At 36.7% G+C, this 27,117-nt stretch overlaps 1 protein-coding gene across 2 annotated transcripts in view; it reads right to left on the bottom strand.

The window, feature by feature from the left end:
* The window catches only part of TAB2 (TGF-beta activated kinase 1 (MAP3K7) binding protein 2), a 91,673-nt gene extending 64,782 nt beyond the window's left edge, over window positions 1-26,891 (bottom strand). The window contains exons 1-2 of one of the 2 annotated variants that reach the window (XM_047732387.1): window positions 26,747-26,879; window positions 1,340-1,482 (exon numbers count right to left, since the gene is read on the bottom strand). The gene's annotated coding sequence lies outside the window, so the exon portion shown is untranslated. Of the gene's footprint in view, window positions 1-1,339; window positions 1,483-26,746 lie in introns of both variants that reach the window. The other variant, XM_047732389.1, reaches the window with a different exon arrangement.
* Window positions 26,892-27,117: the final 226 nt, after the last annotated feature.

Below are 27,117 nucleotides of genomic sequence, written 5' to 3'. Positions count from 1 at the left end.
ACTTGTAAGACCTGAAATTCAAATGCACTTTCTCCCCTCCAATTCCTGTGACAGCAGTTATGATCCTACAGTAACTCTGGCAGCAGATTCCTTTCTAGTCCTAATTCAACACTCCATGAGATACAATCCTTTCAATAATACCAAACAAATCATGTGGGACATAATCAGTGACCCAATGCTGAATACACCGGTTGACATTAAATTCATTATACATTAACAATGGAGGAGAGAATTTTTAAAGCACAAGGATTTAGAATCATCTTTCAAAATCACAGTTGGGATATAAAATTCCTCTGTTCAATTCCTCTGACTTGAACTTTAAAAACAAAAGATATGGAGGGTCGCCTGGGTGGCTCAGTTTGTTAAGTGTCCAACTCTTGGTTTCGGCTAGGTCATGATCTCAAAGGTCAAAGGACTGAGCCCCTCTTGGGGTCCACGTGTGGTGGGGAGTCTGCTTGGAGATTCTCTCCTTCGGCTCCCCACCTCAAATAAATCTTTAGAAAAAATAAAGAAATAAAAACAAAAGATCTGTATGGCTATCTGCCCATTTAGTAAATAAAGTTACCTTTTATGAATTAATCCTGTTTCTAAATCTATACAAACGGGTAAAAGTAATAAAAGTCCTAAAAAGCTAATTGCCCTCTGCCCTCTAACCATCCATAAGTAGTTTTTACTCCATTAATATCTAAGGCAACAAGAAACCTCAGTTTTTGGTTGTGTTGTTATATTCCAGGACAATTCCAACTACTATGACTTTCTTACCTGATTTATTTTGAACAATTAAGTAAAAATATAGCAATATTATATACTTACATTTAAAATTCTTCAGGTTAAAAAGTACTATATAATACATTATCTGGTTCTATTCAGAAATCCTATGATTTCCAATTACTGAAGAATGTATTAACTCTATGTGAAGGCGTTTGTAGTATAGAATAGTTGCGAGAACTAGGATCACTTATTTAATTCCCTGTGCTCCTTATACTATATGTGAACCTCTTAAAGGAAGACAGTTTTGTTGTCATTAGTGTTTACTTCTCAATGAAGACCAGAGTATCTTTTGTACATGTACAGGGCCTAACTCAATAGCATTCCAATTTATTTTTAACTGTTTTTGTATTAGTTTGCTACTATTAGCAAACAAGTTAAATTAGAAATATTCAGGCAAAGGGTATGTTAAAGTCAAGAGTAGCTGCATGTTACCTAGATGTTAGGAATGTTACTAAACTTGAAAGCAAGAGGACCACAGATGTTGAAAGTAAAGTTTTGGTTATTATAAATGTCATAGTAAGGCAGTTACGCAGGCTAAGCTTAACTGGTGCCATGGACTTTAGCATACCTGGAAATAGAAAAATTCAAATTGTAGCTGTTCTTGATTGGCCCATTGCCATTTTTGTAGCTTACAAATTTTTAATTAAGTAACTGCAGTGAGCTCATCTCTACTGGATACTTCTTTTCCAGGGCAGGTCCAGGAACTGGAGCCTTGAAAGCAGAAGAGAAACTAGAGTAAACTAGAGGTAGGCAGAATAAGAAACGTGACCAGATAACATTATGAGATCTAAAAGCAGCGAGTTAGTCCCCAGTGTATCTCACATAAAATACTGAGATGGAAAAAGGATCTCTTAAGTTCCAAGTTACCAAAAGATGCTATTTACATTAGTTAAGTCATTGTCTTACTTTACCCAATTCTACTCTACAGACTCCCAGTTCCAGATACTCAAACAGTGGCCTATATGAAATCTATAAAGGCTTTTTGCAACAGACTGTCCAATATGGGACCACAGAGTATAGCAGAAAGAGAAAAACAACAAATCTACTTTCACCGGTAAAATTAAAATTATAAAGTCCTCATCTTCCAGTCATTTTGCTCTTCTCTCACTATCTCATTTCCAGTCATCTTCTAACTTCTCCCCTAATTTCCTACAATCAATTCTCAGAGGTTTCTTAAGAAATGCATCCAAGCAATGAACTGAATTTCAGGTTCCAATTTTTTAAAAATACTTGGTAATCCTTAAAGTAGGAGGCAAAGAACAGCTCATAAGATGTGGTTCGTAACCACACTGGAAATTCTTTTTTCCATTACCAAAACAGACTGAATTTTTTTTTAATTTTTATTTTTTTGGTATAAATTTGTTAGGTCCATAGGAAAAAAAAACCCCTGTAACTACAAAGGTTATAGAAATGTAGGATATTAAAAATGGTAGACTGTTGTACAAAGGCCTGGAAACTATGTCTTTACGCTTGATGAATTGGCACCTGCAGAAGTTTCTCTAAGAAACAAATGTCATAGCAGTCAAAATAAACTGAATGCTCTGCAAGTGTCAAATGATGGCAGACTGTGAGAACTGTAACAGGAAAAACAACAACAACAACAACAAAACACACACAGTGAAGATTCAAAGAACTCCTTGCATTTCTTGTGACCAGCAACACAGCAAAGTGAAACAGAATCAAAGCAGTTTTTAAGAAAATATAAATTTCCCATCTTTCGTGATGGTATGTTGTTGGTGAAAAAATTCTGTAGAGACAGATCCAGGTTCAAATCTGGTTTCAGGATGACCTCACACTAAAACTCTGAACAAGTTTCTTTTCTATTAAGTGGGATACCACACCCTACGTCACTGGACTGTCAAGAGGATTAGCTGAAGTGTAGAAGAACCTGGCATACAGTGGGTATTCAATATATTTTTCTGTATTACTATAGAATGAAACAACCTTTTTTAATTCTAAACATATGGGTATACTTAAGTTTTCATTTTTATATATGCTAAAGCAACAGCTATATGATAAGCTTTAGGTTTAAATAACTCAACCGCATCACATCAAAAGAGATATAACTGATTTATCAAACTGATTTCAGAACAGCTAGCTATAAAGGGAATGTTTGAGAGCTCAAGTCAGCTAATGATGAATAAAAATAAAACAATTTACTTTTAGGATATAAACAAAATCAGTGGTAAAGAAGGAGACATGAATTCTTTTCCCTACAAATAAAGGAGAAAATACCTTCGTCCACACACTTTTGTTAAAAAGTTATAGATCTGAAAGATGCTATACTTTAAAAAACAAAACTATTTCCATGCATGATATAACTTGGTCTTTGAGTCAGGAAATGCTTTAAGGGCAAAGAAAAGCCTTACATTTGGGCAATAATTTTCCTCTCACTGATAGAACTGTGGGTTCCATACAAAATTATTATTTACCAAATATGGCTCAAAGATCAGATTACACCTTCCCTAGCATTACCAAGTAACACAGCAAGTACCAAAAGTAACAAGAATTTTAAAAAAGATTAAAAATAACTATTCACTGCTACAAATTTATTTCAAAACAGTGTTTAAAAGTTAACACAGAGGGGCACCTGAGTGGCCCAGGCGGTTAAGCATCTGCCTTCAGCTCAGGTCATGATCTCTGGGTCCTGGGATGGAGCCCCATATTGGGCTCCCTGCTCAGTGGGGGAAGTCTGCCCCTCTCTCTCTCTCCCTCGGTCCCTCCTCCCTGCTTGTTCTGTCTCTCTCTCTTTCAAATAAATAAAATCTTAAAAAAAAAAGTTAACATGGAAAGTGTCTCATTCAAAACACACTGCAATTTACTTAGAGATGGTAAGATTAAATTGTCTGTGCATTCCCTAGAAGGCAAAAAAAAAAAAAAAATAAAAGTATTTAAGAATGAGGATTCCCATTTATTAATCCATATAGATGGACATTCAAAGATCAAGAAAAATACTTTAAATGATTTTTAAAAATTTATAACTAGCTATCATAATGAAATCTCATTACACACAGTAGTGTAAGTAGATTCTTTTTGTCTTTTCCAGACATACAATGTCATCTATAGATTAATTTGCCTCCTCCCTTTCAATAATTATTTTTTTAGTCTGATTACATTGGGCAGTATTCCAAAGACAATATTATAGAATAGTTAATGCTGGCCAGACTTTTCTTGATTCATGACTTTTAAAAAGGAATTTAGTATTTATTTCTAATAACAAAATGCAGACTTCTGGTCTAAGATATGTCAAATCTTATGTCTACTCATTTATTCCTGTTTCACGAAGGAATATTAGAAATAAATGTTGATCTCCCTTTTTTACCCTTCAAGATATTCATAACCCTCTCTTACCTACTAACATATGAATGAATTTATCATTTCTATATTCTACATTGCATTCTACTTCATTACAGTATTATTCTGTTAACGTAATGGTAGTTTGCATTTGATAGTTTTATTAAGCATTTTTTGCACCAACTTTTGTGAGATTGGTGTGTAATCTTTTACACTCATATTTTATTATCATGTTACACTGGCTTTGTAAAAAGAACTGGGGAGTTTACCTTTTTTCCCTCTATGCTCTGAAATAGTTATCAAGGGCTTGAAGTTTTATGAATTCAATAGTAAAACCTCAAGGTCTGGTGCATTTTGCCGCAAATAGTCTCTTACTAGTAAGACCAGCATTTTTTTTTTTTTTAAAGATTTTATTTATTTATTTGACAGAGAGAAATCACAAGCAAGCAGAGAGGCAGGCAGAGAGAGAAGAGGAAGCAGGCTCCCTGCTGAGCAGAAAGCCCGATGTGGGGCTCGAACCCAGGACCTGGGATCATGACCTGAGCCGAAGGCAGCGGCTTAACCCACTGAGCCACCCAGGCGCCCCAAGACCAGCATTTTCATACATGGCTCCAGATGCTATCCCCCCCCCACATCTTGAGGAATCCAGCCACCTACCTTTCTTCTCAATCTCTCCCTTCAACCTTTGAACATGTTTAAGTCTTAATCATCTTAAACATAATCCATGTATATACTCATACCACAAAGTATTTCCTTATCAGTTAAGTCTTCTCCAGCAGGTATTTATTCACAAAACTATTTATGAAAATAGCTACTTTATTCAAGGCACTAAGCAAAGAGAATGAGCTGTAGTTCCTGCCCTCTGCCTCCTCATCAAGTGAGAAACACAAACATTAAAAAAAAAAAAACAAAAAAACAAAAAAAACTGTCATAGCAATGTAAGGAATGGATATGCAATGCTGGGCCATCTGTCTCTTACCATTCATGCCGTGCCAAACTTCTCTATTGAGTAGTTATACTGTGGCTTCGATTTTGTTTTAACCGACCTCCAAATTTCCCCCCTTGATAAGAGTTTTATTCAGATCAAATACAATAACCTTTTCAGGATCCTCATCTACCATATTGCAATAACTAAACTTCTTAGAATATTTTGAGTTTTACTGGCTACTTTCTAATTCATCATATCATTTGACCTTCATGAAAAACCACTGAGAAGGCTTGGTAGTCATTACTCTCATTTTGCAAGGTTCAGAAAATTAAGTAATATATTAATTATCAAAAACTTCAATCCGTGGTGGATTGAGGGCCAGAAATGTATTTGTGGCTTTCTAACTCCTGGTTCAGAGTTCCCTCTGGGGGATGCCTCAGACCTTACTGGGGGTGTTACATAGTATACAATAAAAATACCATGTTTCCTTTCTAAAATTCAAAAAAATTTGAATTCCAAAACAGTTGGCCTTGGGTTACAGATAAAGTACTGTGAACCTGTACAGTATTATTCCAGGAATCCTAATTTAGGTACTCTATTCTTTTCCCTTACTTTCCCTTATGCCACTCCATGCATTTCAGCTCCCATGTTTACCACCAAGCCCTTTCAGTTCTTAATAGCTCTTAGAATCGCCAATTCTACTCCACCCCTACAGCTACCACACTACCCCAGTCATCCCAATGACCAGACCCATAGCTTACCTCCCTGCCACCAAAGTTTTCCTACTTGACCTATGAAGCACAGTACAGCAGATTAAAAGTGCTCCTATATAATCACTTTAATAAATATTTCACTCCTTTGCAGAAGAACTTAATAAACTGGAACAGATACATGAAGAGTATAAGGATAATGAATGTGCAATGATAGACAAGTTTTTGTTACCTTGTAAACTTTATAGCTGTGAAATAAAGAACTCCCTCTTTTTTAAACTTAATGAAATTAAAAATGTTTTCTAAGTTAACTTGCATTTATTCTGTAATTAAAACAAACAAAAAACTTATTATCATTTCAACTATCATTTCAACTAAAACTCTTTGGTATGGCTTTCAAGGCCTTTTCCCTCTACTTATCATTTCAACTAAAACCCTTTGGTATGGCTTTCAATGCCTTTTCCCACTTGGTTTCACTAGATCTGGTGTCACTGACCCCTTCAGCAGTCTGAAGGCTACAGATATCCTCTCATAATATTTTTAAATGCATTAAATACAGTATGTAGGATTACAAAGAGTCAATTTTACTAAAAATATAATTTTTTTAAAAAATATGGTTTTAAATGCATAAATGATTACAAAGAATGCATAATGAATACAAATGCATAATGATCACAAAGAAAATAAAAAAAAATACTGAAAGTTACCAAGTTTCTTTTAAACCTGTATTTGTGATATGTTAATATATATGCTTCTTTACTAATACTCAACAAAATAAAATCTAGCAGAAGTCTAATAACCATAATTTTGAAATAGTAATCTGCATAAATTATATTCAGAAATATCAATAATTATAAAGTAATATGGAAATATCTGTGCTTTACCATTAGTAATAAAGTCACAGCCACTGCTAATACTACTGTGCTTTACTGTTTAAAGTCCTAATACAGATCTTTCTTGAGTTATGATGGGGTTCCACCCCAAAGCACTGTAACCTGAAAACACTAAGTCAAAAATGCATTGGATACACCTAACCTACAGAACATCACAGGTTAGCTTAGCCTACCTTAAATGTGCTCAGAACACTTACATAAGGGCAAAATCATTTAACACAAAGCCTATTTTATAATAAAGTATTAACTATCTCATGTAGTTTATTGAACAGTGTACTGAATGTAAAAAACATAATGGCTGTTTGGGAGCAGAATGGTTCTGTAAGCTCACATTGGTTGTTCACCCTCACAGTTTCATGGCTCACTGGAGGCTGTGGGCTGCTGCGCTGCCCAGCACACAGAAGAATCTGGCAGTGCATACTGCTAGCCAAGGAAAAGATCAAAATTCAAAATTTGAAGTATCATTTCTGCTGAACACATATCTCGTTTGCACCATCAGAAAGTTGAAAAATTATAAGTTGAACCACTGTAAATAGGGGCTGTCCATAGAAGGAAATACTGAATTTCATTTAGGTTCCTGTTAGTGAAAACATAAAGATCTAGAGTTTTTTACTCATCTAAACATAGGGATTCCTCTAAAGTCTATCCTCAAACCCCTTCAGGTTCATGAAGCTAGAGTAAAACTCACACTAAGTCCACCTACTTTCATTTCGCACTAGTCCTTTTACCCATAGGAATCCAGTCAGGCTTGTCTGAACATGTTTAACCCAGCTTTCTTTCCTGATTACGCCATTGCCCGAACTTAAAATGTAATTTCTCCATCTTGATGCTTATCAAAATCTTAACTACTCCCCAAAACCAATTCAAGTTTCATCTCCTTGAATTCTTTTCTTACTGCTTCAGTCCACATGGATCTATTCCTGGAACTCCCACTGTACCTGTGGGTGGGTCAATGCTTCAAGATCCAACTTTTTTCTCTTCTAGTTCCACTTCTGTGTCTCTTCATCTAGGTTATAAAATCCCTGAGGACATGGGCTGCATCCTTGTAAATAAGACACTGCTTACATATAATAAAGGCATACAGAATGTACTCACAGTAAGCAAACTACTCTCAATAAATTAGAAGATCATTTTTTGGACAACTTTAAAAACAACAAAACATCAAGAAGGCCAAAAATTCCACTAAGCACCTAAAAGGCAGCATAAATTAAGTTTAACAGTTCACTTCAATCAAAACCTAGATATTCCTATTATATTAAAAATTCAGAAGCTTATTTACTAGGTAGTAATGAAGTCCAAGTAATAAATCAGGAAAGGAGTGGTAAAGTAGACATAAAATAATGATTTGTTTCAAAAAATATTTGCTAAGCACCTACTACATGCCAGGCACTATACTAGATTCCACAGATTCAATGATTAAAAAAAACGAAGTATCTCACATAGGAATTTACTGTTAGACCTTGGACTAGAACCTAGGGCTCCTGAAGCTCATTCTGAAGCTCTGAAACAAAAAGCTATTTCTATCTTTCAGGACAGGTTAAGTGTGGAGCAAGGGGAATGTTCCCTACTTCAGAAGGTAGTAAATCACATAAAACATTATAAAGAAACATATTTGGAACTATTAGACGTATATATACACATATATACATAAGTAAAACCTACATAGTGTTATTATTAAACATCATATAAAAACCTCTATACATAAAATCTATTAAAAAAACATTTTGGGATAAGTTTCAATTATCTTATGCAGAGTTATTTATTACCTAATGAAATCAGATAAATGAGGTGTTACTCTATTCATTGATTGATGTTTTAATCACAAACACTTCATAAAGTTTTTTCTTCAAAGATCTCTACCCAGTTGACTCACTTATTTCAAAAAATATAAAAAACTTACATACCATATCTCAGAGGTTGGGTGGGGGTGGTAAGAGTGATGGTGGTAAATACCATTCTAAGTAATCTTTCTTGTTGGAGGGAAGGGTCAAAAGATGAGGATAAAGGGAATGTGGGTAGGAAACAAGGAATTGCTTTCCACACGTTACAATTTCTACTGTTGATTATAACCAAAAAGAAATTACTTTTCCTAAAAGTAAGTTCTTAGACCAATAGTAATGGAATACAGTGAGTGAGGGGGAAGGCTAGCAAGGGCCGGGTGTGGAGGGACGAGTAAAACTAATAGCCTGACAATGCCATCCTAGGGACCCAAAATTACCCTGTCTAAAACTTATCTCACTACCTCCCACCCAATAATGTACCTCTATGTCAATTATTAATAACAGCATGATTCTGAAGCTGGCAATTTCAGGGTCTTCAATTGTTTTCCTTGCTACACACAATCAACAGCAAAGTTCCACTGATTATTCCCCACAAATATTTCTTGCATTCATCCCCCTCTTTATATCCACAATGTCCTTGTTCAGGTATCCGATACCTGGACAAACACAGTAACACAAGTCTCTTATCTGATGGTTTATTCTAATCTTAGACCTTGCTAAGCTGTATTTCGGAGTGGTAACAAACCTCTTAGCTCTTTTTTTTTTTTTTTTAATTTTATTTATTTATTTGACAGACAGAGATCACAAGTAGGCAGAGAGGCAGGCAGAGAGGAGGAAGCAGGCTCCCTGCTGAGCAGAGAGCCCGATGTGGGGCTTGATCCCAGGACTCTGGGATCATGACTTGAGCTGAAGGCAGAGGCTTTAACCCACTGAGCCACCCAGGCACCCCGAACCTCCTAGCTCTTAAAACATAACTGGATCACTCACATTCCTCCCCAACAGAGGTTAACAGGTTTTTGTAGAATTATACAGTACTGAGTATCAGTAGAAGGTGGTAACACTCATCTATGGAATTATGGAAAAGGTGCTAAGCAGGAAAAGAGACTTGAAGACCAAGAACTTACAGCAAAAGAGAAGAGTTAGACAAAATTCAGGAAGGAGTGGGGTCAAGAAAGCCAAATGAAAATAAGCATAACAATAATGATTATAGAGTTTTAAGTTTTATTTTGGTAATAATTTTATAGCTAATTTAGAATATAAAAATTTTCTATAAACATTTTTAAGCATTTATTACTGCATCAACAATATCAGAGAAAGCTTCTTCCAATGAACTTTATTAATCTGTTATAGACTCACATGACATATATATGTGTATACAGATATATACATACACACACATATACACATACGTGTACAAACACACTATATGGATCTGGAAATAAAATACATGGCTGCAAAAATAAATGTTGTCAGGTACTTAAATCTGCACTGGAACAATAAAGGCTCAGGGTATTTTTGTCTTGTAAAGCTCAAAGAAATAAAGGTTTATGAAAATGCTTTTGAAAGTATAATTATTACGAAAGAGAAAGTTGGCCTATAACTCTACCATCTACCTGGATATGGGGAGAAGGACGAGTAAAAGATTTTTTAAATGTGCACGGGGAATTTCCTATGAGACATGCTACTACGGGCTAAATTCTAAGCTCAGCCTACTATTTGTAATGTGTTCCCCTTTCACTACAAGAAGTCTGGGCCAAAGTTTAGATGATTTTGCATAAATCCATTACCACAAGGAAAAAAAGAACAGATAACAATAGGCAAAATGTGTGCCTCAGTAACTTTGGTTAGTATTGTTGCTATGTGCATTCTGTAGGAGTATAATGTTTGTCTGAAAGCATCAACTCAAAGTGTGATACTCAGAAGAGACATATGGCCATAACCCATACTCTGCAATCTCAAAAACTCATTTACTTTCAAAAGCAAGCAAGGTTACTACTTTAAACTTTATCAGTGTGTATACGTGTGTTCACTCACTCATTCACAAATACTTACAGAGAGGTTAAGTGCCAAGGCATTGTACTAATGCTGTGAAAACTTACATTTAGTGGGAGAAACTGGAAAGTAAACAGACTATTATAACACAATATAGTAAATCCTACAACAGAAGAACTAAAACAAAGTGCTAGAAATACAGAAATTATCAATCAGAAAATATTACTAGAGTTAATTAGTTACAACAGAAAAGACTGTGGTATTTAAAAAGTATTTTCTGAAATACCTTTATATGAAGTAAACATATCTCAATGGAACTCAGAAGATCTTTTTACCAGTTCTGTAAATTGAGGCTCAACCTCTCTCTTTACCAATTTATTTTGGGGTCTAAGTCAGAAATCGAGGTCTCTTCCTTGCTAGATATTTTGCATACCTATTTTTAATTTTTGTTTTTGATCTGTCTCTCTGGCTGTTGTTTTTTCCTACAAGAGAAATATTGCCACAGAAAGCCTATAAGGCATTTAAATAATAGTGCCAAACCTTTTTCACAATACACATAGAAGTACTTCCTGTTAATAAAGGTTCAGGAGTAACCTCTGAAAATATAGACACATGTGTCTATACTACTATTATAGTCATCTTCCTGTCAAATAAGCATGGTTAAATACATTATTACAGGAAATACATATCCCCCAATCACATAATTTCTGGTGCACTTAACATCAGATACACTATAGTAGGCTGATAAAAAGAACCAATCCAAACTGGAACCTGGTAAAGTTCTATACGTGGTAGGAAAATATGGCATTTTGCTAACAAACCTTAGATAAGATACAGGAAAAAGAAAAAGGTTACAGGGTATAGTTTTTAATAAATATTGCTAGACCTTAAATTTCTCATATATCAACCCAATTGTTAACTCTCAAATTTCCATTTCTAGCCTGGATCTCTTGCTGGAATTCTATTTTGTATACCAAATCACCTACTTGATATTTACAAGTCTAACAGGCCTTTCAAAGTTAACATGTCCAAAAACAAATCTTGACTGTCCAGCTGAAGCCTGCTACTTCACGGTCTCCTCCAATTCAGTAAACAGCGACTCCACAGTTCCAATTGCTTGGGCCAAAAATCTTCAGAGTCATCCATGACTTCTCTTTTATGCCTCAGATCCAATTCATCAGCAATTCCTGCCCACACAAGGGTTTGACACATATCCAAAATCTGACCTCTTCTCACCCTTTCCTGTTACTACCCTGGTCCAAGCCACTATCATCTTTCACTTGGACTACTGTAATAATTTCCAATATGATTTCCCTGCTTATAACTTTGCCCCACTCCCACAGTTTATTCCACACAGCAGCCTCAGTGAATCTAAGAAAGAAAAGTTACCGTCAGTTTAACAGTTTAATGAAGAAAAATATGATCCTATTAATTGATGTAGAAGGAGTACTTTATAAAATTCAATACCCAATCATGATAAAAATTTTTGAAATTGAAAGGGAACTTTCTTAATCTGATAAACAGCATCTACAAAAAACCTACAGCTAACATATACTTAATGGTGAAAGACTGAACGCTTACTCCTAAGATCAGGCACAAGACAAGCTTGTTTGATCTCACCACTCCTATTAAACACAGTACTGGAAGTACTAGCCAGTGCAGTAAGACAAGAAAAACAAATAAAAGGCACACAGATTGGAAAGAAGAAACAAAACTATCTCTATTCACAGACATATTAGAAAACTCATGGGATCTACAAAAAAACTCCTAAAAATTGTTTAGCTTACCGAGGTCTAAGGAAACAAGGTCAGTTAACAGAAGTCAATCCTAAACTAGCAATAACAACTAGAAACCAAAATTTAAAACACAGTCATTTACAAGTGTTTGGTATAAGTCTAACAAAACATGTACAAGGTTTGTATGCTGGAAACTAAACAATGCTGATGAAAGAAATCAAAGACCATCTAGATGTAAGGAGAGATACAGTGTTCACAGACTGAAAGACTCAACAAGGTAAAAATACAGATTTTCTTCAAATTCATCTATAGATTTAATGGAGTTCCTACCCAAATCCAGGATTTTTATAAAATTTTATAAATTTTACATGGAAAAGAACTGGAATAGCTAAGAAAAAAATCTGAAAAAGGCAAATTAAACTGGAGGAATTTTACCATCTGTTTTTAAGACTTAAATATATAGTGACAATAATCAGGATAGTTACTAATGGAGGGAAAGACACAAAGATCAATGGAATTTAACAGAGAACCCAGAAACAGACCCTTACAAATACAACCATTTGATTTGTGGCACAGGTACAAAAGCACTTCAATGGAGGAAGGATATAATTTTCAACAAATGGTGTTCAAACAATCTAGACATCCATAGACAAAAATGAACCTGAATCTAAACTTTACATCTCAGGGGTGCCTGGATGGCACAGTTGATTAAGTGTCTGTCTTTGGCTCAGTTCATGATCCTGGGGTCCTGGGATCAAGTACCACAACGGGCTTCCTGCTCAGCAGGGAGTCTGCTTCTCCCTCTGCCAGCTTGTGTGTGCTCTCTCTAATAAATAAAATCTTTTTTAAAAAATAAAATCTTAAAGAAACAAACCACATCTTAAATAAAAATTAAGTCAAAAGGGTCATAGCTCTATATATCCAAAATGTAAAGGTTACAGAAAACTTACAGAAGAAAATTTGGGATCTAAGGTTATACAGTGAGTTCTTAGACTTGACAACAATGGCACAATCCACAAAAGGAAAAATGGGTAAGTTCAACTTCATCAAGATTAAATTTTTTTGCTCTGCAAAGGACAATCAAAAAAAGAGATAGATAAGCCACAGACCAGGAGAAAATATTTACAAATCACATACTTGACAAAGCATTTGTATCCAATATATTTAAAGAACTCACTAGACTAAACAAGAAGAAAAAAAAAATCCCCATTAAAATATGAGCAAAAGACTTAACAGACACTTTACTATATAGGATATACAGAGAGTAAAGCACATGAAAATATGTTCAAAATCATTAACCATTAAGGAGATGCAAATGGATGCTTTGATAAGACGCCAGTACAAACCTAGCAGAATTTCTGAAATAAAAAATACTGACAACACCAAATGCTGGTTAAGGATGTGGAGAAACTGGATCTTTCATATATTGCTGGTGGGTATGTAAAATGGTATAGCCACTGTGGAAAAGTGGTAATTTCTTACAAACATGTATTTATCATACAACACAGCAAATATACTCCTAGGGACTTACTGTAGAAATGAAAATGTATTTTCACAAAAACCTGTAGAGTTTTGTTTTTATAGAAGACTAGAAACTCAAAAGTCCTTCTGTCAGTCAATGGTTAAACAAACTGTGGTAGATCCATACAATGGTATACTTCTTTGACATTAAAATAGAATCAACTACTGATACAGGCATTAACTTGGATGAATCAAGAGCATAATGCTGAGTAAAATAAACCAATCTCAAAAAGTAATATAATGGGAGATTCCATTTAGACAACACTCTTGAAGCACCAAAATGATAGTGACAGAGAACAGATCAGTGGTTGCCAGGGGTTAAGGTTGGGGAAAAAACACAAAGGAGTTTCTTTGTGGTGATGAAACAGTTCTAGTTCTATATCCTGACTGTGATGGTTACATGAATCTTATATATGTATGATGAATGATATATAGCCATACATATACAAAGTGAACAAACATGTTCTAAAAAACGAGGGGAAAAAAGGCAAATAGATCATGTCTTAAAACCCTTCAGGGCTTCTTATCACATCCTGAATAAAATCTAAAGTCTTTACTACGATCTAAAGACATTACATGAAATACATACTTGGATCTCATCACCCTTCCCCCCTCTCTCAGCTCCAACTACAGTGGCCTTCTTGCTCTTGGAACATGGCTAGCAGGCCCCCACCTAAAGACCTCTAGACGTGCTATTGCCTCTATTTGGAAAGCCTGTTCCCTTTATCACTTCATCAGGTACGTACTCAAAGGTCATCTAATCAAGAAGGCTTCCCAGTCTGTCCCCAATTAAGTGGTATCTTCCTACTCTCTCTTTAGGAACCTTGAAATGAACAGAAAGAACTCAAATATATTCCTCACACGTTATTGCCCTGGTATGTTCTTAAGCCGGTAAATGGCACGCATTACACTAGGCGCTCTGGTATTCAAGCCAGGGCATGTGGACCATTACTTGTTTTATTTCACACTCAGTATTCTCTTCTCAAATTCATTACGTACTCTTCTCTTTAATCATTACCTTAATTCATTAATCCAGTTCCTTATCCAAATACATGGCTGTAAGGCCTGCCCCTTCCTTCTAAGACTGGCTCTTTTCTAAATATTCTGTACACTACAGCCAGAAATATCTTTAAGACCTTAATTTATTTATTTGACAGACCGAGATATCACAAGTAGGCAGAGAGGCAGGCAGAGAGGGAGGAGGAAGCAGGCTCCCTGCTGAGCAGAGAGCTTGATGCCGGGCTCCATCCCAGAACCCTGAGGTCACGACCTGAGCCAAAGGCAGAGGATTTAACCCACTGAGCCACCCAGGTGCCCCCAGAAATATCTTTTTAGAATGTTAGTTTAAGCACTTGCCTTTCATCATTTATAGACTACTGCAAATCTACCTTACAGAGCATAGAGGTATTTTCGTGCTCTGTCTTCTAATTTTCCACCTCATTTCCTACTAACCCCTCAATAGTGCCTATGCATGATGAAATTACAGTTACCTAAGGTGTGTGGACTTTCCTTCCTCCATCCTTCACACATACTGTTTTCTCGGACAGAAATGGCCTCTCCTCTCCCAGCTTGTACTCCTTGTCTGACATACGCTCAGATTAAGCATCATCTCTCCTATGAAGATTTCTTTGTCGTATCCCTTCATCCCTCACTGAGTCAGACACTCCTCCTATAGAGTCCTTAAGGGCTTTATGTTTTACCACTACCACAGCATTTGTTACAGAATAGCATACCAGTTTGTATACATGTCTGCTGAAGGCAAGACCTAGATCTTATTCATCTTTCCATCCTGTCACCAGCAAAGTACCTAGCACACAGCAAAAACAACTCAAAACTATTAGATAAGTGAATTAGGTTGACTAATAAAGAATGTAGAGATAAGACACAGTGGAAGGAGTCAGGCAAGATTCCCTGGGTTAGCCAACTGTTTCACACAGGTGTGTCACAGAAGGCACCTGAAACAAATTCTGTGGTTTCTTTCTACTCTTTTGATCACGTGACAGTCTACGAAAGTTGAAGTACTAATCCTGTAGCTTGGTTTGGCTAAGATCACCAGTTCAATTTTCCCATGAACCAGCTACCTTCCCACAAAAGTACTTCCTATTCCACTTGCTGATATATGGGAATGGCTCTGAACAGTAATCCTGTAAATTCATGCCATTGTTCACAAGGGGAAAATCTCCTGAAGAGAATGAAGACGTCTCACTCAGGCTGACCAATTACTTCACCTGCAAAAGCCCTGAAAAAGAAAACGAAAACCAAAAAACGAAACCTCCAAGTAAGGAAGGAAGGGAGGAAGGAAGGAAGGAAAAAAAAGGCAGGATGGCAAGCTCAACCGCACATGTCAATACATTTTCCTATGTAAAAAAGCAGAACTGTCCATGTGGAAATGGAAGTCTATTTTTCCATTTCCTTAGAAAATCATCATAAAGTGGCAAACAGTACTTACTTAAGTACCATTCAGGTAAATGTTAGTTACAAGGTAAACAGCAAGTTGCTTTCAATGCAAATACACAGTACCTGTATCTCCACCAACTTTTGTTTGACAATGATATCTTAGATATCTCTGTTAAGTACTTTTTCTTTTCAATTCCAGCAGCTACTTAACTGTGATGCCTACATACAACCGCTTCAGTTCCAAAGAGTAAATGTCCATGTTTATGGGGTCACTAATTGCAACTATACCATCTGTGCTTAATAGATTAAAATGGAACATACATTGTGTGTCAAATTCCTTTAAAAAAAAACCACCGAAGTTTTTTTTTGTTTGTTTCTACCTATATTACTGTCTTCGCTGGAACTCTTTTCTAGGGATGACTTAGCACCAATAAAAACCTATGATCAGGAAATGCTAGTATAAAAAGACAGGACAGCCTATAGAAAGTTAAGAATATGGAAGCAAGTATCTATCTTATTTTTATACCATAGATTTGAATGTAATTAATTTTTTTTTTTATTTTCTTGATGCACAGAGAGAGAGAGATCACAAGTAGGCAGAGAAGCAGGCTCCCCGCTGAGGGGCTCAATCCCAGGACCCCAGGATCATGACCTGAGCGGAAGGCAGAGGCATTAACCCACTGAGCCACCCAGGTGCCCCTGAATGTAATTAATTTTTAAAGTAGACGTCCTCAATTTAAATCCTTATGTAATTGATTACTGATGTTACATATAAGATGAACTCTGCTGCAAAGGACAAAAAAGCAAAAATTTGCTAACCTAATTATTACTGGCATTAAGTGACCCATCTGAAAGGTTCTGAAAATATGTTAAATTTCTAAAATAATGGCATTTGAGAAAAACAAAAATGGTCTTTGAAGAAAACAAAAATTACATAAATAATCCTACACACTACATATTGACTTTGCCAAAAGAAAAACTGTTTAGCTATAGAAACAACACTGAAAAGACCAATATAGATTTCATAATCCTCTCTGCAATATTATTATTTATCTAATGATTAATGGCTAGACTTCCAATGCCTCATGGCTTTATTTTACAGACTGCACACAAACTGTACGTGTTAAGAGTAAAGTGTATTTACTACCTCTAGGGTTAGAGATTTCATATACACACTACAAAATGTTCTAAACATACTTTTTATTCATTCATTCATTCATTCATACTGTTTAGCAGTAACCACAGTAATTGGATTTTTATTTTAGTAATAAATTACTTGTATTACTTACAATGCAGGAAAAGTTCTGAAGTTTACTGGGTGATCAATAAACAAATGGCATTTGTTAATATGTTAAAATACTATTTATGCAGATAGCACTTAATACTAATTAGTAGAGTAAAATATTCTACAACAATCACATTAATTCACTCAACAGATTAAGATAAAAAAACAGGAGAGATCAAAGCACAAAATCATAGTTAATCAGTAATAAACATTGGGAAAATCAGTACTATATTCCTTTTAAATGTGAAATAGACACAGAAGAGTATTACTGAAATAACTTAAAAAATATTAACTAGGAACTTAAAACAGAAAAGGTACAATCAGGGGCACCTGGCTGGCTCAGTGGGTTAAGCCTCTGCCTTCAGCTCAGGTCATGATCTCAGGGTCCTGAGATGGAGCCCCACATCTGGCTGTCTGCTCAGCAGGGAGCCTGCTTCCCCCCCCCTCTCTCTGCCTGCCTATCTGCCTACTTGTGATCTCTCTGTCAAATAAATAAATAAAAATCTTTAAAAAAAAAAAAGGTACAAATCATTTTATATAAAGTAGCACAAGTTTTATGGTATTATATTTAACCTCATTATTTAAGGTGTTTTCAAGTATGATCCGTGGCAATTTTCTAATTAGAAAGAACTTAATTATGAGCATGGGCTACTTTCATTTTTTTTCTTTCTTTTTTTTTTAAAGATTTTATTTATTTATTTGACAGAGAGAAATCACAAGTAGGCAGAGAGGCAAGCGGAGAGAGAGGAGGAAGCAGGCTCCCTGCTGAGCAGAAAGCCCGATTCGGGGCTTGAACCCAGGACCTGGGATCATGACCTGAGCCGAAGGCAGCGACTTAACCCACTGAGCCACCCAGGCGCCCAAGCATGGGCTACTTTCAAATTGAAAATAAAGGCTTCTTCACAGGAAAGGGTAAGGAAAATACAAAGAAGTCACACGTTTATTTTGTGATTAAAAAATAATGATGATGCTTGGGGCGCCTGGGTGGCTCAGTGGGTTGAGCTGCTGCCTTCGGCTCGGGTCATGATCCTGGGTCCTGGGTTCGAGCCCCGCATGGGGCTTTCTGCTCGGCGGGGAGCCTGCTTCCTCCTCTCTCTCTGCCTGCCTCTCTGCTTACTTGTGATTTCTGTCAAATAAAAAATAAAATCTTAAAAAAAAAATAATGATGATGCTTTGTTTATTTCATCCTTGGTCCAAAGAGTAAGAGTAAATTAAACAGTAGAGAAATATTTCCTTTTCATTCTATTTTTTGAGGAAAAATAAAGTACCCTGTAGGAAAAACCTAACAAAATTCCAAATGTAAAATTACTTCTAATTATTTAAGCTATATGTCTTATGTAACTACAAGAATTTGCCTTGTTCTATTTGAAAGATTAATACTTTAAAAAATTAAACTTGACTAAACAGAAGGCACTCAATATGAAGCTGACATGAAAAAGTTACAGGGAAGAAAAGATGCCTTGAAAAGCCTAAGATTATCATAGGATATATTCTGCATTTGGACTATTTATTGATGCCTATTAGGTTCAAAGTCAGTACAGTATGAAGTAACATAAGAAATACAGATAATGTACTTAAAACTACCATTTAAGATAAGTATTAGTACACAATATTTTTCTAAAGAAAAGTCCTAGGCTCAAAGAGTTTGAGTGGTCAATCTAAGGCCACATACTTAGAGCCAGCAATACAACCCAGGAGTTGAACTTGTGCTCACTAACTTAAAAGCCCAGGTCTTTTCTTATTAAACCTGAGTGAACCCACCAGGGTAAACCTAAGATATTTAGTTAAAGGAGTAGAGATTGACAAGTTGATAAGAGAGACCAACTCAAAATCAAAAGTAATATTCTCTTCAGTTGTTGACAGAATCAAAACTAAGTAAACTCCCCTCATCTCTTATCTCTCCAGTTCATATCAGAATTACTGTTTTTATTGATTTGTTTAAGCAAAACTCACCTGGTGTGAGAATCGTCTTCTACAAGGTCAAGTTGCTGATTTCAAGTTTTCGTTTGTATTGGCAAGTATTTTCTCTCATTGATAAAGAGAATGGAAAATCATTCCACTAAACAGCCATTGGCTCTATATTGATGAAACAAGCCTGCCCAGCTGGCAAGATGACAAGCAGCAAACCTGTGATGTGCTCAGTTTTGCTGACACCAAAACAGTCAACATTAAGATAGGCCCAAAGAAATTTTCTTTAATATAAATGTTGAGTAAAACTTCAAACTAAAACTCAAAATAATAGCATTATCTATTAATTCAAATAGAAGTATGGTTAATAAACCAGGGAATAAGTAGATTTTAGTAACTGAAAGGACTCTGTCACACACTTTTGGGGAAGGGGCAATAATTTGCTGTCATTCTCCCAGAACATGTCTTCTGCACCAGCCAAACAGGCAAGTTAAACGGTCAGAATTACCCCCCAGAAATATTCAAGACTTTGCTGATAGCACTAAACTCTCTAATGTATCTAGGAATGTGGCATTGCTTTGACTTACTGTTTTGGCAAGGTTGGGTGGAGGGATCGGATGCAGGGATCACACACTTTGATGAATTCTTTTGAATAATTTTTTAGTAACAACCAACATTCATTTATTTCCACCAAAATCTTCGTTAAATTTTACACTACTCTTGCTTCTCTCCTGTCTCTTTCTCTGCAGGACCTTCCCAACCTCTATTATTTGACTTCTGTGACTTTTGCTAGGACTGTTTTTGTTTTTCTTAAGTGAAACAAGAATGTTATTTTCTTTAACAATGCAATTAAAATACTACAAATTCTTACCATGCTCTCATCTATGTCCTACCTGTTTGTGGATAAATCAGACTTTCCTTCTGAAGCCAAACTGTGGGAATATTCCTTTTTAGTGGTAGGTTGTTACAGTTCAAAACAAGTCAACAAAAGAAAGTAAGAATATCGAAATATTAAATTATATTCCTATCTCATTTCTAAAACAGTACTGGAATACACCAAATTTGAATATAAAACAATTTGCTCCTATATACCTTTGAAGAACATTTTCTTAAAACCCAAGAAATATTTTGTATAAATGACTAAATATCTTAGAACTTGAGGAAATCTTAGGTTTTAAGAAAGCTAAAATTACGGGCGCCTGGGTGGCTCAGTGGGTTAAAGGTTCTGCCTTCGGCTCAAGTCATGATCCCAGGGTCCTGGGATGGAGACCCGCATGGGGCTCTCTGCTCAGCAGGGAGCCTGCTTCCTCCTTTCTCTCTGCCTGCCTCTCTGCCTACTTTCTCTCTGTCAAATAAATAAAATCTTAAAAAAAAAAAGAAAGAAAGAAAGAAAGAAAGAAAGCTAAAATTACTATTCATTAGGCAGAGGATAACTTGCCACAGAACAGGAAAAAGTTGGCTGATGTTAAGATTTAAACATAGGAAAAATGGTTACTGTTGAAGTAGGGTGGGGAGGGATGTTTTTTCTGTGAAAACACGAATATTCCTCCACATCATAAGCATGTAACAATGTGACTGAACCCATTTAATTCATAAAGCCAGTATAAATCTATAGTTTCATTGAAAGTGCTATAAAGAGAAAGATAAACTTATCTTTTAACAGTTAAGACCATGTAAGTCTAAGTATGTGTAAATTTTTTCTATTCTTATAAACACTGCTATTCACTTTTTCACTTGAATGTCAACAACTTCATAGGAATAGGTTAATAAATGCCAATCTAGCTGCAAATTACTGATTTCTTCCTTTCAATTTCTGTGGTATATTTCAAATTTTCGGCTAGATTTTTAAAAAATGACTTTCAGACCTTGCCTGACACCTCAGTCTGTGCTTAAACTAGAGATTCAAAGACTTCAGCCCAGTAGTGACTTTTCAAACTCGAAAGTGGCTTACCACCAAACTGAGTTGTGATACACAGAAAATCTAAAAACCATTCAACATTTAACACACAGTATTTCTTGAGCTCTTAAGCAGAGGCCAACCACTGAAGATATGGTGAAGTCAAAACTGAAATGAAAATAAACCATGGTCTGTCCCTGAGAAGCTCAGTTAGTGATCTTCCAGAATAAAAATGATAAACAAATACTTCAATTTGACTGGCTATTCCACTTTCCCCTCAAAAAAACTCATCAACAATTCGTACTCTTTTATCTCTGTAAAAGTTTTCCTTAATACTTTGTGAATTCTTTGGATTAACCCCTTCACACAATAAAGGAGTAATAAATAATGAAAAGAGCAAACATTTATCAAATGCTTTACCATATGCCAGGCTATACTAAATGTTTCACAACTATTGCATAAATTGGAATCTTAACACACTATTTGTATTTGTCAAAAATGCTGAGATCCAGCTCGTCAATCTTAATAAGCTATGTCACAATGTTATGTCACCAGAAAAACACTGTATACCTGATATCACATTGACTTGGCAACTGTACCAATTTCCCAGACAGTACTAGGGACTGTAAGTTACAGGTGCATTTTAATTAACCTTTGCTATCAGACAAGAATGCTTTAGTTGTTCAAATGAAATATATATTAAACAGTGCCCCAGTGTTACCAGAGCTTCTTGGAAGGGTCACCAACTTCAACTATATTTGTTTGACAGAACTTTCTGGTAAGTAGCAAACAAAGATGTTACAACTTACCTAGCCCCTTCTATATAGCAGATAATTGACACAAAATGTATAATTTATAATCACATCAACCTTAGTGATATTACACTCCTTTTAGACAGAAGAGAACAAGTTCAGAGAGGCTACAAAATTGTAATCCTCTCTAAATCACAAAGCTAGTCAGTGGCAAAACGAGGATAGCAGACTCTAGATTTTCTATTGAGCAACAAAGCAGTTTTCTGAAGTATGAACAATAGGAAATTGCTATCAATGGAAACTATAACTCTAAAGTACAAACATAATTGTGTTTCAAAAGTTATAAAATATATTCTTAAAGAAAAAAATTGCAAGTTTTTGTTTTTGAAATCAAGGATAATACTGAGCATACAGTTCTGAAAACAGCCAATAAACAATGTCCATTCTCAACAAATTTTTATTTTTCTCCACAGGACTTTTTCATCCAAGACATATTAATTTTACTCATTTGTTTTTCACTACCAAAATGTAAACTATGTAAGAACAGAAATTCTATGTCAGTCACTGCTGTTACCTCCAACATCGCAAAGGTTCCTGGCACACAGTAAGTGCTCAATAAATATTTGTGAAATGAAAGCTTGACACCCAGTAGGCATTTAGTAAATATTAGTGTCTTTTTCTTTCCTTTACTATGAAAGAAACACTAAAAAGATATTAAATTTTTAAAGGTCAAAAAAATTTCATTGTTCCCTTGATAACCAAATTTTGAACTGGAACAGATTAAGAAGTGCAACAGATTTATTAAAATTTAACATTAAAAATATTACAGAGCAAATCAAAAAGACATTCAGCAATATACCACACATCATGAGAGAAGGGGGAGTCTACATAAATTATATTTTGAAAAAAAAATGCTCTTTTAAGTGCCTAAACTTTAATAGATTTTCATAGGTTATGTTTTGTGACATTAATATCTATGATTTTAGTTTGTGGCAATTCTGACTTGTATCTCCTGAAATATCAACTTGTCACCTGACACTTTTTACTGTGCTTTTTTAACAGTAGCTCATTCCTCTTCTGAGGATTAAGAAATTAGAAACTAAGCATATTCTATAAAGTGACTATATAAAAATCAGAGTGAAAGGCTAAATGAAATGCTTAATTTTTTAATGCTAGAAGGTTACTTGGTACTAAACACTGTGTTTTAAGGGATGGAATACTTAGAAAACAAAGAAAAAGCCATTCTTTTTTTTTTTTTTAATTTTTTTTTATTTTTTTCAGCATATGAAAAAGCCATTCTTAAGCTATGACTTTATCAAGATCACAGTCAGGTTTAGTGGTCAACAAAAGAGAATGCTGAAAGTACAATACTAGCTACCCCTAAGAGTACTTCCTCAGGTTTTTTAGCTTTCTGATTAAGCAAGTGTCCTTGATTTTACAGGACCAGAATCACAAGGAATGAAATGTCAAACTACTGTGTTTTCAAAATATGAGCCAGAGGTAAATAATATGAACAAATTCCCATAATTTATTTAATTTTTTTTTTAAAGATTTTATTTATTATTTATTTGACAGAGAGAAATCACAAGTAGACAGAGAGGCAGGCAGGCAGAGAGAGAGAGAGAGAAGCAGGCTCCCTGTCGAGCAGAGAGCCCGATGCGGGACTCGATCCCAGGACCCTGAGATCATGACCTGAGCCGAAGGCAGCGGCTTAACCCACTGAGCCACCCAGGCGCCCCAAATTCCCATAATTTAAATGTCTCCAAATTCTTACCACTTTGATACAGGTTTATTTATTTCATTTTTTATAAATATTTATTTATTTGTCAGAGAGAGAGTACAAGCAGGGGGAGTGGCAGGCAGAGGGAGAGGCAGGCTCCCACCTGAGCAAGGAGTCCAAAGCAGATTTGATCCCAGCACCCTGGGATCGCTACCTGAGCTGAAGGCATAAGCTTAACCGACTGAAGGTTTAAAATAAGATGACATACATACGGTCAGAGTCTATTGAAAGATTCAGAGCAAATCTCCTTAGTACAGTTCAGCATGATCATTTTCCTATGCTTGGCAGCCACCACTACCCATATCTACATATTTCTAGCTACCCAAAACTGTTCATCTAATAATCCCTTATCTTCTCCTCAATACTATTTTGCCCCAGTCTTCGCGTTTGCTTCTGTAATTACCTCATAAGGCCTTCTATTAGAGACAATCCCAATTCAGATGGATCAAATAAAGATGGCATACGTGAAACAAAGGAAAAGTGCTACTACTGTTCTCTGGGTCATAGGAGCCTGGCCAGGTAGAGATATAATGGAATTGAAGCCTCTGTGAATTACAGTTTAATTTACAAACTTTACATGTTGGAAAGATCATCAGACACTTTTTTCTAAACGATCTATAAAAGACAAAAATTCCCTCTTCAAGTATGTTGATGACTGTTAAAAAAAATAAACTTTTAGCCTTCATTAGTTTATGTTTCTTAAAAAATGTTCAGAAAATTCAGACATCCCTCAAGGAATTTGTGGCATGAAATGTATAGTTTTATGTAAATGATCTACATTACACCTATTTTTCAAAATGCGCTGTGTTCACAGATATATATGTACATTTCATCCTGAACAGTATTGAGAAAAGAATTTTCCTTACAGAGAAAATTATAGAAATAGAATAAACTTTTACTTGTATAATGTTAAGACAATTACCCACGTTACTAATACTAAAGGAATACTCATTAACATAATTGGGGATCTGGGTACTGTCTACCTAACTGCAGAGTTTAAAAACCTCACTTCATTAGATATAATAACTGTATGCAAGTCTTAAAACAATCCTTAGTTGAAGCCAAGTACTTCTTCCCACTAAAGAGAGGACCAAATATAGATGTTATTTCAATCAAACAGGACTGATTTAAGTCAAAATATATTTTTCAGGAAACTGGTATCAGATGAGATGCCCATTTATTTACCAAGTTCTTAATGAGTTAAAAAAGCACAGGCTCTACTACTATTTAATCAGTTCACCAAAGAGGGGTGAATAACTACAGTTCATCAGTGTCCTGTGAGAATACTTTTAAACTCAGAAAATCATACCACGTACCCAAGAGAAAAATATGAAATAATGGAGTATATTCAGTGGATGACTTACTTATCTAATTAACACATTCAACTTTCAGTTGATCCTTTAAAGATTTAAATCGTAAGACCTTATATTAGAAACTGATTAGATAAAAAGGAGGAAAAAAAAAAACCCAAAACAAAAGAAAAAACCAAAAAAACCCCAACAGAAGTTCTGAATCACTGGAATTTTTGTTCTATTTCCTGTTAACACACTGATGGTACCATCACTCAATATATTTGTTCCATATATGTTTTTAAATGCTTCAGGATCCCTTTTAAACTAACTTGGCCCTAATTTAATTTGTAGCTCATTTATCTGACAATTCCTTCCATTGTTTCTAATTTAAGTGCTCAGCCAAAACATACAATAAGATGAAAAGCATGCCCTCTTTTATTAGAAAATGCAACGGTTTCAAAACTAAAGTTTCAAACTGCAGGGTTTATTAAAACCAATCACGATTTCACTGTCAAGAAAAAAGGGGCCAATACTCTGCTACTGTAAGAAGAAAAGTGTGGCAACCAGTTAATAGTGTAAAAACTGAAAGCAAAAATTCTATTCCATGCCCACCAAAATTCCCAGCCAACTCTGATATTGCATAATGAACAAGATTCTGAGTGAGCTAAAGCACAGACCAGTTCCTTTTATAAAAAGTGAATCAACCTGACCCTAAAATTTGACACTCTGAAATCTTACCTAAAACAGACAAAATGGATGCAAAATTATACTACCTCACTGTTGCCTCCAACACGACCTTAGTGTTCAAGAACTTTCCAGTGAATAAAATGCTCTTGAAAACAGCCTCGAACTGGGGACCTGAATTTCATGAACTACTGAGAAACCCCTGTGAAGCTGCAAATTCCCTCCGCTCTCCTGGAAACCCCTCTTATCAGAAATATTTGAAGAATTTCTCCACAACAATTAAGCGGACTTGAAGAATGGAAACCTAACATCTCAAATATACTATATATGGAATGAAACGTAGCCAAACACATAAATACAAACACACGTTCTCTGAAACCTTGATATACAACTCTGCCGGAGCAATTCGACAGCATCACCAACAGAAAGATACACCTGTCACCTGTTCAGCAATACCCAGGTCCTTTCAGCCTCCCAGCTACAAGCACAATCTTACGGTTGGAGTTCGTATGGACAGAACACTAGAATTACCCAGTGAAATCAGGGGGCCACATTTTCACAGCGGGGCTTGCTCCCCATTTCAAGAAGGCTGCAGAAAACCAACACGAAGAGCGAAGTTCTCCCCCAGCCCCCCCGGCCCCAAACATCTCTTTCACTCTCTCCCCCCCACCACCCTCGCTAAGTCATCTTTATCCGGACCATGGCTCCCCAAAAAGGAGTTTTCCTTTCCCCCACCCCCATCTCACACATGCCTGAGGGGCGGGCCGGGGGTAGCGGTGCAGGCAGGGGCCCTCCCCACCCCCTGGCACCCTCCCCTAACCGGGGCTCTCCCCGGCTCCCGACTCCAATGAATGCCCCCCTCCCCCTACACACATACTCCCCGGAGCCCAGGCCCGGCCCGAGCCTCCCCACCCCCACTCGGTCGGGAGGACTTTGGGGGGCCTCCCACTCTGCCTCGCCACTGGGGGAGGAAAGAGGCGGAGGAAGAGTGAGAGGAAGAAGCGGGCGCCCCGCAAGGGCCCAGCGAGTCAGCAGAGCCCCTTCCAGACGAAGGGGGGTGCGGGGAGTTGAGGGGAGAGCCGGGACTGGGGATCCCGCCGAGGCCCGGCAGTGCTGTCCGTTTACCCTTCGCCGCCGCCGCTTCCCCCTCCTCCTCCTCTTCGGCCGCCGCCGCCGCCTCTCCCACTAGGGCAGCCGTCTCCACCGTCGCCGCTGCCGCCTCCACCACCACGGCTGCCGCCAGCGCCGCAGCCGCCGCCTCCGATTCCACCCGGCAGGGGGGACACCTCAGCCCTCCCTCCCTCCCCGCTCAGCCCCTCCGATCGGCCGCCGCCGCCAACTCCCTCCGGCCGCTGCCGCCGCCGCTCGTGGCTGAGGGGGAGGGGAGGAGAGGGGGTCGGGCTGGGTCGCCCCGCCGGCGGCTGCTGCAGATCAAAAACGCTGGCTGGGTGGCGTCGCCGCTCCCCGCTCCTCGGCTCCGGCTCGCTCGGCCTCCC

This window comes from Lutra lutra, chromosome 6 (genome assembly GCF_902655055.1).
Source record: "Lutra lutra chromosome 6, mLutLut1.2, whole genome shotgun sequence".
Lineage (NCBI taxonomy): Eukaryota > Metazoa > Chordata > Mammalia > Carnivora > Mustelidae > Lutra > Lutra lutra.
The sequence above is the reverse complement of the archived record's forward strand: the minus strand, read 5'-3'. Positions and strand labels throughout refer to the sequence as shown.